Source organism: Acinonyx jubatus, chromosome A2 (genome assembly GCF_027475565.1).
Source record: "Acinonyx jubatus isolate Ajub_Pintada_27869175 chromosome A2, VMU_Ajub_asm_v1.0, whole genome shotgun sequence".
NCBI lineage: Eukaryota > Metazoa > Chordata > Mammalia > Carnivora > Felidae > Acinonyx > Acinonyx jubatus.
This window is the reverse complement of record NC_069383.1, coordinates 14,880,175-14,896,082: the sequence shown is the minus strand read 5'-3', so window position 1 is coordinate 14,896,082 and position 15,908 is coordinate 14,880,175. Positions and strand designations below refer to the sequence as shown.

The following is a 15,908-nucleotide window of genomic DNA, read 5'->3' as shown; positions in this document are numbered from 1 at the left end:
TCTTTCTCTCTCTCTCTCTCTCTCTCTCTCTCTCTCTCTCTCTCTCTGCCTCTCCCCCACTCACGACCTCAATCTCTCAAAATAAATTAACTTTAAAAAAAAAGAATACATGTTATGTTCAATCCCTTCAAAAATCCAGACCATATATGTAATGTGGGGACATATCCATGCATGAAAATACATTTTAAAAGATGTGAAATGATACGCACCAAAGTGATAATAGTAGATGCTGCTGTAGATAGTTTGGGGAGACAGTCTAAGAGACTTTAATCTTATCTGTAATGTTTCTACTTTCTAGAAAGAGAATGTATGCATATTCTTAAATAAAAATCCATTTTTACAAAGATGGCATACTGTAAGGTTCTTTTAGAGCTGATGGAGATTACTATAAAAATTAAAATAATGCAGATGTATGTAAAATATTATTTTATTTTTGTAAATGTTTTTTATTTATTTTTGAGAGAAAGACAGACAGAGTACTAGCAGGGGACAGACGGAGAGAGGGAGACACAGAATCTGAAGAAGGCTCCAGGCTCTGAGCTGTCATCACAGAGCTCGGAGCCCGATGCGGGGCTCGAACTTGTGAAGTGCGAGATCATGACCTGAGCCGAAGTCAGTGTTCAACTGACTGAGCCACCCAGGCAGCCTAGAAGTATATAAAATATAAAGGAAAGGTCTCTCCCCTCTTTTTCCCCTCTCAGAGTAGCCACTGTCCCTGCTGACATTAGTTGCTTATCCATTTTTGGAGTGACCTGGGGTAAGAGAGGAGCAACCTGACTTTGCTTTCCTATTTACATATCTTTTCCTGGGATGATGATTATCAAATAGTTTATAACATCAAGCATCTCTAATGTCCCAGGTGTTTGGGCTCAGAGTCAATGTCAGTGAGGAAAACACAATGTGCTTACCATTTAGCCATGCTCCCGTGACCTTGTCGGGGATACCCCAAGGCCTGGCTCCTCTGGCCACAGCCCACTAAACTGGGCTAGGCTCCTGACTCAGAGGCACCCAGGGGCATCTAAATTCCATCTTGAATTTGAACCGGGCTTGGCACTGGCACCAACAGTGCCACAGTGGCGCCACCACCGGCCGCAGGAAGTATGAGCAGAAGCTGCAGGGACTGAAGATGTGGCCGTGGCCAGTCCCTCCCACCTGTTTTCTGGATTCTGTCTGCAGTCACACTTTCATTTCACAAACACTCGCTGAGCAGGGTCCCTAGCCTGTGGGTATACGGCTTTGGCGCATTCAGGGGAGCTGGTGCTGAGATGATCTCTTCCCCTTTAATCTCTTCCTTTCTACTGGTTCTTTCCCTCATTGGTAAACGTGAGCAGGCTGTAAATGCCTCCTAGGACCCTGTCTCTTCCTCCAGCTAACACTCTTTATTTCCTCCTTGCGCGACCAACTTTCCTTATCACTCACTTTCTCATTCCATCACATCCCAAGCCCTCCCTAAGCCACTGCAATGTTTCTTCTCCCACGAGTCTGCCAAATTTTTCCTTGCCAAGGGCACCATACATCACCAACGCCTGCAGGTTTCTTCAGTGCTCGCTGTATCTCTCAGAAGCCGCACATCTGTGGCTTTCCTAACACTGCACTCTGCTGGTTTTGCATCTGCTTCCAGAGACTCCTCACACTCCATTAGGTCACTGACTCTCCAGCTCTCCCTCCAGCCCAGATCTTTCTCCGGACCTTGACCACACAGGTAAGCTATGGGTTGAATTTGGTCTCTCCAGCATGTCCCGCCCCAAATTCATTTGTGAAAGTCTTAGTCCCCAGAGCCCCATAACGTGACCTCATTTGGGATTAGGGTGGTTACTGTGATGAGGTCATTCTGGATTAGGCTGGTTCCCTAATCCCGTATGACTGGTATCCTTCTATAAAAAAGGGGAGATTTGGACACAAACACACACAGGGAGAACAGCGTGTGAACATGAAGCAGGGATCAGGGTGTCTACCAGCCAGGGAAGGCCAAAGATTGTTGGCAAACCACCAAAGCTAGAAGATTGGCCTAGAACAGATTCTCTTCCCACAGACCTCAGAAGGAACCAGCCCTGCCAAAGCCTCGACCTTGAACTTCTTGCCTCCGCGACTATGAGAGAATACATTTCTGTCCTTCTGTGAGAGAATACATTTCTGTCCTTCGAGCTTCTCAGTTTATTACTTTCTTACCGCAGGCAGCCACTGCAAACAAGTCACCGTTCAGGCGGCTGCCCGCCCCGTGGCAATGGCTCTCCAGGATGCAGGTGGTCTCTGTGCCCCCCCCCCTTCGTCACAGCTAACAGTTGGGCCAATCGGATTCTCCCTCGCAGGAATTTGGCACGGATCTGAGAGAGCCAGGGCTGGGAGGTGTCAGAGCTCCAGGAGGGTAGCTCCCTGGAGGGAAGACCCACAAACTCCTCTTCAGGTCCCTGGAATTTCTCTGGTCCCAGCCCTTCCTAAAGCTTGCTTGTCCGTATCTGTGGATGTCATATGACCCTGGAGTATCTTTCCCTTACCTCCCTTTTTTAAATCTCGAGTTAGCATGTAGCATTCACCACTCTAACTGTAAGTAGCAGAAAACCCCAATTCAGCCACCAGCTGTGTTAGGCCCTGTGGGCTCCCTTAGGGTAAGGCCCAGGCTTTGGAACAGTCTCCGTTGTGCCTTCAATGTAGAGCCATGGGGGCTTTGTCATCAGGAGGTCATTTACGGGCCTCTTGGGTGACCCATGGGTTAAGCGTCGTCCAACTCTTGATTTCAGCTCAGGTCATGATCTCACAGTTCACGAGACTGAGCCCTGTGTCAGGTTCTGCGCTGACAGAGAGGAGCCTGCTTGGGATTCTCTCTCTCCCTCTCTCTTGGCCTCTCCTCACGCTCTCTCGAAGTAAATAAACATTTAAAAATAAATAAAATCTTTTTCTGCTTATAACAGCAATACATGCTTGTGATGGAAATTTAAATTTTACAGAAATTTAAATATTACAGAAATACATGCTATAGAAAGAAATTTCATGCCCCCCAGAAGACATCTCGGTTATTAACATTTCAATATTTTGTCTTCTGGATGTTTTTCCATGCCTGTCTTACCTACATTGTTATTATATGTGCATATATTTTATTTCCAAGACATTGCTATTAAATACATACCCATACATAATTTATTTAAGGAGTCTCCTGCTGGTGGACATTCGAGTTGTTTCCATGTGGACAGGCAGTCCTGTTTGAGCAAAATCAATGCAAAAGCTACAGCTATAATTCAGTGACATCCTCATGCACTGTTTTTAAACATCAAACCGATGTTATCTTCAGATAGCTTCGTTAAAATGAAACTGCTGAGCCAAAGGGTGGTCACAGTTTTGTATTTGATGGACAGTGTCGAAAGTCCCCAAATTCTTCATAAGAAGCTGAACAAACAGTGGATGAGGGGTCGTTCCCCACAGCCTCCCCAGCACTTGATATGATCAATTTTCTTAGTCTTTATCAATCTGATGGGCAAAAATGTGAAACTTCAACTTGCATTTCTTTAGTTATGGGTGAACTTGACCATCTCTTCGTTTGTTAACTGCGTTACTGAGCAGTGTCTTTACCAGTCTCAGGGGCTGGGCACAGGGCCTCTAAGTCCAGTTCCAGGTCAGGGGCTGGTTCCAGGGAGTGGCTCAGCAGGCACCCTTGTCACTCCTTCCTGCCCCCACACCATGGCGTTCACTGGTCCGGGAAGAGTGATGGTATCTGACCCACGTGAACAGGCCCAAGAGTTATAAAAGCATAAACCAAAGCACGGCTGGCTTCTCCTGGGGAGGAAGCAAACATGGCCACGCCAGGTTCTTGGCTGATGTCCTCTCCTCTGGCTTCCTGAGCCCTTCCAGAGCGTGTGGACACCCAGATGAGAGCAGGAGGGGTGGTTTCTGCACGGCCGGCTCCCTGGCACAGTCCCCCTTCAGCCCACATTCCACCTGCTCAGAGGCTCAGGGGCACCCAAGCCAGTGAATGGCACTCCTGTCCCTCACTTGGGAACTGTCTTCCCAGCACTTCGGGGCTATCTCTGGTTAACAAGTTCACGTATTTGTTTTGTCGTTCGATGTTTGTCTCTGGCCTTCTAGAAATCATTGCCATATCCCCAGAAGAGTATCTGGCATGTTCGTCTCTGGTTCTTGGCTGATGTCACCCCCAGTGGCTTAGGGTATATTATAAATTTGTTTGAATGTTTTATTTATTTTTGAGAGAGAGAGAGAGAGACAGAGAGAGAGAGAGACAGAGCATGAGCGAGGGAGGGGCGGACAGAGAGGGAGACACAGAATCTGAAGCAGGCAAGCTCCTCCAGCCACACGCTCACTCTGCACCCCTGGCTTTGTCTCTGTTCCTGAGACCTTAGCCGTCAGCTGGGAGTGACAGGCAGTCCTGTTTCTGCCTCATTTAGTGGAGGATCCACCTGCAGCTAACCTGGGCCGAGGAGAGACAAACCCGGCTCTGGGGGGAGGGGCGGGGGACATAAGGTGGCTTCCAGTCAGGCGTATGGGTACAGCTGCAACAGGGATGAGAAAACAGTCCACCTGGGCGCATGGAAGCTCGTCGAAGGAGACTCACAGGAGAGCAGGAAAACATCTCCCTGAGTCATCAGCTGCTTGCTCTCTGCAAGTCCAAACAGAGGCCCTCTCTTGCTGGGAGCTCCACCCCTGGAATCTGTTCCTGTAGACAGCAGCCCATGCATGCTGGATGGTGAGCAGCTAGTGTGTGTGTGTGTGTGCACGCATGTGTGTGTGTAAACAGCCCTGACGTTCGTCACATCTGGGGCAGACCTAGCTCTCTTGTGATAACGGCCTCCACCTTAGCTGATCTGTGTCTGGGGCTCAGCGCTTGAAACAATCTGGATGGAGCAGGTGTGAGCCCCAGGAGACAGAATGGACAAGGCAAGGGGACATGAGACACCTCACCTCACATGTGTGTAAAAGACTCCACCAGGCTGGGAGAGAGCAGCAAATGCCCTCGAGCACCTTGGTGAGGAGGCCCCAAATTTGGCCTAGTGGATCTCCAGCCTTCCAACTATGGATCTTGGGATTTCTTAGCCTCTATAATTGGGTGAGTTACCTCCTTATAATATTGCATAACATATGTATTTCCTTATCATATATGGAAGGAATTGGCTCACCTGATTATAGAAGCTGAGAAATCCCAGGAGAGGCCCTGCTGGTTCTGTTTCTCTAAAGAACCCTGACTAACACGACCCTTGTGGGAGTGTCACAGACTCCTCTTCCTGGCTGTCCTTACACAACCGCACCGCCCAGAGCTGGCCTCCACACACAACCATCCCCTCCCCGCCCTTTGGGAGCAGGTCTCTGGCACTGTGGGAACACCTGTCTCCACCCTGTACCCTCCAGCCCTGGGCTGTTCTTTGGACTCAATCCAGAGTCCTCTATCCCAAATCTCCCGTGTTATGATTATTTTATAAGTCTAAGCTTTTAAAAATAAAACACTCAGCTCTCCCCTGGAGCTAGGAACACGTCCATTTTCAGGACAAAAAGTCCAATTGCCCTGTGAAGAGGAAGAAGCAGAAAATCCCTCTGTTTTTTGGTAACGAGTCAGGAGGAAAATAAGATGATGGCTAACTCTGAATCAGGCTCTTCCTACCCATCGGCTTTGTTTCCTTTCTGCCGTCAGGAGCAGACGGGACGAGGTGCTCCGCTCCAGGGGGCTCGGTCCTCACTCGCGTTAGAGTCTAGGTGAGCGGCAACCCTGGGCTAAAGCGGTTCACAGCCTGTGCTGCTGGTGTACAGCCTGCTCAAGAGTCCCTCTTCTGGACCCTGTGCCCGGGGCCCCAGGGGATGACTCACTACAGAGAAGATGGAGGGGGGGGTCTTCCTGCAAGATCCCACTTCCCACTCCAGGCTGGACTGTGCAGAGCTCAGTGAGGACAGAGAACCAGAGTTCATTTCAATCCTACATGATTCTGTTTCCAGCTGGATCTAAACGAAGGGTCCCAGGGAAGTCGGGCTGCTCCAGCGTGGCTGGATGCCAGACTAGACAGCAGGTGGGAGCCAACAGGCAGCTCTGGGCTGCTCAGGATAGAAGATCAGACACCAGGCCTCAGCAACCCCATAGCCAGCTTGGGGGTCGGTCTCCCCTGACTGCCTTGGGCTCTGAAATTGGGTCTTTTGGGAACTGACCCGGCTGCCCCTGCCTGTGCAAGACACGAGGTCGCCTGTCCAAGGTATGCGCTTGCCTGTCCGAGGCATGGGGTCACCTGTCTGAGGCGTGGGTTGCCTATCTGAAGCTTGGAGTTCCCTGCCCTCCTAGGCCCCGGTCCTTTTCCATCCTGTCCTGCTTCTGTGATGGCTCCCTCTCACCTGCCTCCAACTGTCCCCTTGGTCCCCTCTGCTTACCTCAAGGTAGGTGGGCCTGCTTCCTGAAACCAAACCCCACGTCCCTTCTCTCTAGAGGCTCGGGGGTCTGATCCCCCACTCTCACCCACAGATCCAGCCATACCTCAGTGTCCCCAGTGACCCAACACTTGAGTGGCAGGGGAGGCCCAGACCCTGGACGTTGCTTGACCACAGACATTTGTGCCAACCTCTCCTGCACCTGTTGGGACCACCCTCAAGGTAGAGACTCTCCACGTCTGACCAAGTCTGGCTCAGAAAGAGCCCGAAATCCCCTTCTTGCCCCCAAAGTGGGAGTTTTAGGGACCTTCCATGGCCCAGGTTAACAACGCAGGTAATTCCCATGTCCTTTAATGGAGACCAGGAGCACTCGACCAGTATGGCACATCGATACTAATACTGCTGCCTAAGGTTTGGGTGGGGAAGGGGATGTCACGAGGCCATACTCTTGGCGGACGGTGCAAATGCTTTCTGAAAAGCAAGACTATGCAGGCAGACGCTGTTCGGTCCTGCCTGGTTATGAGCCTAAGATGATTGCCAGCCTGTCAAATACAAGGAGAGGGAAGGCCAGAGAGAGATAGTAATGGCACACAGCAAGGTAGAGGTCTTCCTGGGGTGCCGGACATGTGCGTCAAAGTGACCCAAGCTTTCTAGATGACACTGCAGTGACAATGCAAGCAGGTAGAGGAAACGAAGCTTCTCTCCCCAAACTAAAGGCCAAATTCATCAGTTATGAAGAAGTGATGTCTGACGGGGAGGTTACTGAAGATCTCCGGCTGTGAAGGGACTCTATTAAAGAAAAAAACCGGTTTGCTAAACTTTCCTATTTTATTTCTGTAAAACTGGATATCTGGTCCTCCTTTTTATGACGCAGGCAGAACTTTCCCTACCGTGTACCGTGAAAATTATCCATTACATATATATAATACATATCAAATCTCTATATATGTAATAGGGTAGAGTGGTGGAGGAGGGTCAGACAAATGGGAGTATGATTGAGAAAGAGAGAGAGTATTGGACCAGTTTCTGTCCTAATTCTAAACACGTGAATCCTTTGGCCAAGTAGAAGTTGTCTGCCACTCAACTCCAGCTGATATGAACAAAAACCCTCCACAGAAGCAAACTTCTGGGGGAAGGGCCTTATATCCCTAATGATCTTGAAGCCAAGTCCACGGGCCCCATCAAGGTCCCCTCCTTAGTGAGGACCCATCAGAGACCCCAGGCCACAGGGGACCACATCATATGCTAATTCATGGCCACAGGAACCGACCCTGCACATTCCAAATTATAAATTCACACATATAATCCTAGCAGGACATTCAAGGCCCAAACTGGGAGATCGACCATCGTCAAGTTTAAAGGTCTTGCTCCCTTTGCTAACAATTCTACATTTCATGATGATCTTCTACACTTTAGAAGAAAACTGAATTTACTATTTTACCATAAAGATGTGCGAGGTTTACTTGGTTTGTATGTAGATTCCTTTGAGAGTCTAACGAAAGCGGGGAACCTTCTCCCCTATGTAGTAAAATACACACATTTTGCAGTTTTCAGTTTTAGGAGGGTCGCAGATTCCCTGAAGGCCACCCACGAGCAGCAATGCTCTACAGGATGAAGCTCTAATCAGTGGCTTATTGATTCCACCACATCTTTGCCCTTGAAGTTTTCACAGGCCACCGGGGGTGCTGTTCTCCACCTGCCTCATCAGAGCCCCAAACTGGGATTATGGATGACTTCAGATGCCAACAGATTTAAATAACTCAAGTACCATGACTCAGATAACATAGGAGCCACTCTGGCCACACGGCTTGAGCATTAAACACTGATTTTCAACCAGAATTATGACATCTCTGCAAGCAAAACGCATCAACTAAAACAGGCATTTCAGTTACTATGAACCTTAAGGAGACCTTCACAACGATGATTAAGAGAAGTTACGAGGGTCGCCTGGTGGGTCAGTAGGTTAAGCATCCAACTTCGGCTCAGGTCATGATCTCGAGGTTCATGAGCTCAAGCCCCGCTTCAGGCTCTGTGCTCTCTCTCCCTCTCTCTCTGCCCCTCACTCACTTGTGCTCTCTCTCAAAGATAAAGAAATAAATAAATTGAAAAGAGAAGAGAAGAAAAGAAAAGAAAACTTATGCTTTGGGGCACCTGGGTGGCTCAGTCGGTTAAGTGTCCAACTTTGGCTCAGGTCATGATCTCACGGTTTATGAGTTTGAGCCCCACGTCAGGCTCTCTACTGGCAGCCTAAAGCCCCCTTTGGATCCTCTGCCTCCCTCTTTCTCTCCCTCCAAAGTAAATAAAAACATTTAAAAAGGAGGGGGGCAAGTCCTGCAAGGTCTGTGACACTCACACAGACCAGGTCTGCCAGGCCTTGTACAGGCCCACGTTTCTCTGGCTACTGAGGCAGCTCATGGTCTGTTCCGGCTACTGAAACCTCCCTCTCCTTTGTGGTCTGGGAACACATAAGAGACCCTCTGGCTCGTTTGTCTGTCTTAGAGATTTCATTGGTTACCTGGGGATAAGATACAATCCTGATACAAACCTGATGCAGAAAGGAAAACTTTCTTGTGGCTTTTTAAAAAATTTTTAAAAAATATTTATTTTTGAAAGAGAGAGAGAGAGAGAGAGAGAGAGAGCAAGCAAGGAAGGGGCAGAGAGAAAGGGAGACACAGAATCCGAAGCAGGCTCCAGGCTCTGAGCTGTCAGCACAGAGCCCAGCATGGGGCTTGAACTCACGAGCCGTGAATCATGACCTAAGCTGAAGTCAGACGCTGAACTGACTGAGCCACCCAGGCGCCCCTTTCTTGTAGCTTTTATGAGGTGAGTCTCCTCTTCCCTCCAACACCTCGTTTCCTGTCACCGTGGCAGTGGGTAGCAGATGAGGGTTTTAGTGCCATCTTGTTTGCGGTTCTTAATGTTATCAGTTGAATAGTGTCCTCCCAAGTTCCTATGTTGAAACCCCAACCCCCAGCACCTCAGAACGTGACCTTATTTGGAGACAGGGTCACCGCAGTTGTAGTTAGTTAAGATAAGGTCATTAGGGTGGCCCTGATATAGTATAACTGTGTAATTTCACAAGAGGAGATCTGGACACAGACATGCATCCAGGGAGAATACTGTGTGAACACAAAGACTGCGGTGATGTGTCCACAAGCCAAAACCCACCAAAGATCACCGGCGAACAGCCCTGGAAGCTGTGAGATGCGAGCAGGTTCTTCCTGATGGCCTCGGAAGGGGTCAATCCTGCTGACTCACTGTTCTTGGATTTTTCTTTTTTTTTTTATTTTTTTTTTCAACGTTTATTTATTTTTGGGACAGAGAGAGACAGAGCATGAACAGGGGAGGGGCAGAGAGAGAGGGAGACACAGAATCGGAAACAGGCTCCAGGCTCCAAGCCATCAGTCCAGAACCTGACGCGGGGCTCGAACTCACGGACCGCGAGATCGTGACCTGGCTGAAGTCGGACGCTTAACCGACTGCGCCACCCAGGCACCCCTGTTCTTGGATTTTTCAACTCTGAACTCCGTTGTCTACCCCCCATATTTTGTAGTACTTTCTTACAGCAAATGAATACATTTACCTGCTTCTCTGGTAGGCTATGAGGAAACAGCTCACCCATTTCAAACATCAAAAAGTGCTTAACTGTTCAGATTTTATAGACCAGATGGATGAAACATAAATCTGTCTTTGGACTCACCTTAATCTTTGTCCACTGGGACTGTAATGACCTTTCAGTCTGGAGATGTGTCTTTGCACATGAAGTATTCTGGGAACAAGAGAGAGGAAGCCTGGGCTTAAGAAACTAGAATGAACAGAAGAGGGCAAATACATGTCTTCTGCCTGAAAAACCTTATCAAACACCAGGCACGGACGTTATTCCCCAGCAGTGCCCCCATGGAGACCACAAACACCAGAAGAGGTTTGCCCCTCCGGCTAATACACTGTGCGCCTCCAGGGGAGTTTCTACTTGTGGGAGAATAGGGTGGAGTTGTGTCCCACACAAGCCAAAGAAACCCGGGCTGGGGCTTCATGCAGCAGCCTTTTCTCCAAAGACAGTCGCCTAAATCCCTAAGGGCTACAGCCTGCTCCTATCTGTGCCTGAGAAGGAAAAGGGGGCCCCTGTGGGCAGGCTCATGGAGAGCAGGTAAATTTGAAGACTGTTCCCCTTCCTCTTGGCAGACACAGCCCTCGCCAGGTTGCATGGCTTTGTGCTCGAGCAAGGGCTGAATTCCAGATCCCAGGGTCCCACCCTCAACCAGGTGTCCTTGTGCAGTGAGCTACCTGCACAAACATACATGGCAGTTCTGATGGCTCTCTCCGTCCCCAGTCTGCATCTGCTTCTATTAATGACCGCATCCCATATGGGTGAGGCTTTTGTCCTGTTGCCCAAGAATGGCAGCGAAGGTCCAAAGTTGTAGATAAGAGGTACTAAATACCCTATATTCTAAATCCCAGGAACCCTTGCAGTCAGACTAAGCCTATCTGCAGGGTTATTGAGTGGTGTCCTGAGAACTTTCTTTCCCTCCCAATATAAGATCACAGAGGGAAAGAGGTCATCAACCGTGGGGAGTATAGTGCCTATAGAGAGAAACTATTCCCTTGAAGGGGGTGGGTGCATTTGTGACAGCTTTGGTAACCGGTCTTAAGAGTTACCTTGCTTCAAGTTTATGCACTCCTCGCTAGCTGACCTAAGTCCCTTCATCTGTAGCAGAACTAACTTTGAGATTTGCAGACCCCTGGCCTTGAGGAGTGAAGGGCCAGACTTTTCCAGGAGAGAAGGCCTGACTATATTTAAAAACAGGGGCCTCAGACGCCAGCAAGTCTGTTCAGGATCATGCCGACAACATAGGACTAACCACCTGGGCACCTGCTTCACCTGCACCCAGCGCCCCCTTCTCTCCCCTCCTCTCCTTTCCTCTCTAAAACCCTCGGGCTTCGCCAGGACGGAGAAGATGGTCTTTGACACATTAGTCCACCATCATCCCAGTTGCGGGCTTGCTGAAAAAAGCAACCTTTCCTTTCCCAGCATCACTTGTCTCTGAGTACTGATCTTTTGTCCGAGGAGTGATTTTTCCAGCAATGAGAAGCCCAACCCCAACTAGGAACCGATTCTCTGTCCAGTAACACGTTCCCTCCATGAAGCCAAGCTGGGGGATGCGAGAAAACCCTCAGTAAAGTTTAGTGTGGGGGGGGGGGAGGGGGGGCTATCTAAAAATACGAGACTGGAGTCCTGTCCCCACCTTAATGTGTGCTGCCGAAGGCTCTTGTTCCCTGGGTCTGTGCCTGCAGACCCCAGGAGTGGGGTTGGGGGTGGGGCTGAGGTGGCTCTCCCAGAGGCTGTTTCAGGAACCCGAGAGTTCTGTCCTCCCCTGCCCTCTCTTCCGGAGGTGGCACTCAGGGAGGACAGGCCTGTTCTGAGCTCTTAGTCACCGGTGGAGTTCTCTCCGGGACCCCTGTCTCCCCGAACGCCTTTCCCCGCTCCCTCCCCCCCACCCCGACAAAGAATGGGCTTTCCTAAGCCAGACACCCTTGCAGACAGGTGTTCTGCAGAATGCTCTCAGAGCCAACCTCACTGGGGCCACGGGCCTGCCCTTTCAAAGACCAGGGCACTGTTAACACGAGGCCTTACTCATATGTGGCCAAGGCCCACCTTCCTCTAGGAGGTGGGCCCGGGCCACGGGGTGCAGGTGAGCGAAGGGCCAGCGATCTGCGCACCCCAGCCCCCCAACGGGGCCTAGGATTGGGTCTACTCCCCACCCTAAAGCGTTCTCGCACTAACCAGAAACGTTCCCAACTTGTAGCGTCGGCCGGCTTCGCGGCCGAACGCAGCAGTATATCCTGCCGTCACTAGATGGCGACCCTGCGTAAAGGTACCGCAGAAAGTCGCTACTTCGCGTACCCCGCCCGGCTGCCCGAGGCGGAAGGGGGAACGCGGGGCGTCTTCCCGGAGGCGGGGTCCGCGGTGGGACTGAGCCCGCGCGAGGCTGCAGGGGAGTGCGCGGGCGTGGCCCGCACCCCCTGCCCCGTGCTCGGAGGCGGGGCTCTGGAGCGCTGCTCCGCCTCCTGCCCCGCAGCGCCCCCTATGTGCTCCGCCCCCTGCCCCTGCCCCTCCCCTCCCGTTCAGCGATCCCTGCGGGATTTTGGTGAGGCAGTGACTCTGGGGCTGGGACGTGAGCCCTAGACGGGGAGAGAGCCGCACCCCGGCCGAGCAGGGGCCCTTGAGGCGTCGACCCGGGACTCAAGACCACCCAGGGTGGGAGTTGAGCGTCAACTGCAAGAACAGTTTCCTCGAAAAACCAGAGTGGCTCCCCACCTTGATAGCTTATTTATTGTCTTCTCTCCCTCTCCCGCCGCTGTAGCATGCACTCCAGGAGCAGGTGCACTTGGGCAGTGCATGACGTTGCCTGCAATTTTCCAAACTAGCCCCCTCACCTGGGGTTTCTCCCTTAATCTCCCTCCTGGCAGGACAGCCCCAGAGTTACCAGTTTTCTGGAAGTGTTCCCTGAAACCACAACCTTCTGCTCCAGAAACCAAGTTATAGGTTTACTTGTTTGCAGGGCTTCTGGTCCTCTGAGGACCTCTGGTCCGCTTCTCTTCCATATTAACCACTCACTCTGCCCCATGGTAGCTGAATTCGGGCTGCCGGTCTGGATGAGAGAAAACAACAAATAATAACCACCAAAAGTCCCAATTAATTGGTTCGTGTGACTGGGGTCAGAGCCCATGGCGGCTGCCTGGTCTTCAGGAGAGATACTTCCCAAGAGCTTCTTGAATCTCCCAAAGTTCAAAAATGGCAATAGTTCGGGGCGCCTGAGTGGCTCAGTCGGTTAAGTGTCCGACTTCGGCTCAGGTCATGATCTCACGGTTTGTGAGTTCGAGCCCCGCGTTGGGCCCTGTGCTGACAGCTCAGAGCCTGGAGCCTGATTCAGATTCTGTGTCTCCCTCTCTCTCTGCCCCTCCCCCACTCGCACTCTGTCTCTGTCTCTCAAAAATAAATAAACGTTAAAAAAATTTTTTTTTTTAAATGGCAATAGGTCAAGAGACATTAACGATGGTCATAACTGCGTGGGGTTGCTCGTGACATCTAGTGGATAGACACCAGGGATGGTGCTGAACATCCTACAATGCACAGGACAGCCCGCCGGGACAAAGAATCATCCAGACCACAAGGTCAACAGTGCAGAAGTTGAGAAACCCTGGAATATGGGAATGTTTATTTAGCTTCTGTGTTGCCCCTTAAAAAAAAAAAATCTTAGTCCAGGAACACAGAGTTGGTCCTGTGCTTATTCTCATTCTATAAGTTAACTACCTTTTCCTTGTCTGTTTTTTTTTTAATGTTTATTTATTTTCGAAGGAGAGAGAGACAGAGCATAGGCAGAGAGTCTGAAGCAGGCTCCAGGTTCTGAGCTGTCAGCACAGAGCCCAACATGGGGCTCGAACCCATGAACCATGAGATCATGACCTGAGCCGAAGTCAGACACTCAACCGACTGAGCCACCCAGGTGCCCCTTCTTGTCTGCTCTTCCCTTTCAAACAGTTGTGTTCTTTCCTTTCCTATCACTTCTGGAACTTTGCTGAATATTCAGCGATGTAGGGACAACAGCAAAATGCAGTGATAGCTGGCTAGCTGGCCAGGCCTGCTCACTAGATTGAATATTCTTCCACACCATTGTCTGAAAAACCGCACATGACTGGTTACCGTGGGCCTTTGGTTATTCACAAAATGCAAACACGAGGACTTACTCAGACTCACTAAGACTTACCCAGAGTCTTACTGTGTTAGATTGTATTACGTTTATTTAAGAAGTTTAGACAGCAAATATTTACTGGGTGAGTTTAAGAATAAGTGAGGAACTGACCCCCGGCTTATTGTCTAAACAGGCAGGGGATCGGTCCCCGTTGTGTGAACACAGGGGCTGATACCCAAACTCGTTTTGGGGGCGCTAGTTTATCTCGCTCTGTGTGATCCAGCCTCACGTGGGATCTACCGATGCGTGCAGTTCATGACTAATCCTGATGCTGACATTGAAATTTTTCTCACCTTCATGTCAGTGGCATCAGGGAGACGCCGACTCAGGAACCCTGCCCTGCTCATTTCTTGTCCTAATGAGGAAACTGGAACATTTCCTTTTTAATATCTTTTTTTAAATGTTTGTTTATTTATTTATTTATTTTTTGTTAACGTTTATTTATTTTTGAGAAAGAAAGAGACAGAGCATGAACGGGGGAGGGTCAGAGAGAGGGCGACACAGAATCTGAAACAGGCTCCAGGCTCTGAGCTGTCAGCACAGAGCCCGACGCGGGGCTCGAACTCACGGACCGCGAGATCGTGACCTGGCTGAAGTCGGACGCTTAACCGACTGCGCCACCCAGGCACCCCAAATGTTTGTTTATTTTTAATGTTTATTTATTTTTGAGAGAGAGAAAGAGACAGAGTGTGAGCAGGGGAGGGCCAGAGAGAGGGACACAGAATCCCAAGCAGGTTCCAGGCTCTGGGCTGTCAGCAGCATGGGGCTTGAACTCACCAATGGTGAGATCATGACCTGAGCCCAAAGTTGGACGCTTAACCGACTGAGCGCCCTTTATTTATTTATTTTAAAAAGGTGGGGGGGGGGGGGAGGATACGTGTGTGCATGTGGGGGAGGGGCAGAGAGATAGGGAGAGAGAAAATCCCAAGCAGGCTCCGTGCTGTCAGTGCAGAGCCTGACTCAAGGCTCAAACTCAGGAATGGTGAGATCACGACCTGAGCTGAAATTGAGAGTCGGATGTTCAACTGACTGAGCCACCCAGGTGCCCCCTGGGAGAAAAGTTATTTTAAAAATGTATATGTTTGCATGAGAACAGCCTAGGTCTTACTTTGGTAGTAAAATATGCATTTATTTTTGTCCTTACAGAAAACAAAAACAAAAACAAAATCAGAGTTGATTTTTTTCCCCAGTCTGTACAAGTTGAGTTTTCTGTCACTTACTGGTTCCTGTCACCCTCTAGGGAGAGGGCTAATGCATGAGGCAGTGGTTTTGGCAGGATTATTATTGAAGACATCGTTCTCATCCAAAAGTCAATGTTTTGGCCAGGACCAGCTTTTCTTGACTGCAGATTTTGGTTCCATCAGGAAATGCTAAACATAGCTGTCTCCATGCCGTCAGGGCGGGTACCCGGGGCACTCCCCCTTGTGGTGCATGAGGCCGGGTGGTCTCTCACTCAGAAACTTCTAAAGGGAAAGGCAGACCGTGGAGAGGCTCAGCTTCCACCCACTGGTGCAGGACTGGGTATGCTGTCCACAGGATACACAGTCAACTTCCGTATTCCCAGCACCTGGCATGGAACCCAACACGTAGTTGGTACTCGATAATTGTTGAATGAATTTGTTAAAGGGGGGATTTTTTGATTCTTGTCGACTTGATTTTCATGTATCATGGGAAAAGGAGTGTCTGTGAAATGGCCAGCAGTTCCTGGCTGGTGAGTCAGCGTTGTCTCTTAGATCCCTCATTTGGCACAGTTGTGAGCAGGGGGGCCTGACCGCCCGTGTGGCACCTGAAGAAGATTTAACCCAG

At 50.0% G+C, this 15,908-nt stretch overlaps 1 long non-coding RNA gene across 1 annotated transcript; it reads right to left on the bottom strand.

The window, feature by feature from the left end:
- Nucleotides 1-1,597: 1,597 nt before the first annotated feature.
- LOC128314703 (uncharacterized) lies at nucleotides 1,598-13,370 on the bottom strand. The gene is made up of 4 exons (XR_008296592.1): nucleotides 11,595-13,370; nucleotides 10,052-10,120; nucleotides 3,125-3,768; nucleotides 1,598-2,373 (listed from the first exon to the last, which is right to left on the bottom strand). It is a non-coding gene; the product is annotated as an uncharacterized LOC128314703 (long non-coding RNA).
- Nucleotides 13,371-15,908: the final 2,538 nt, after the last annotated feature.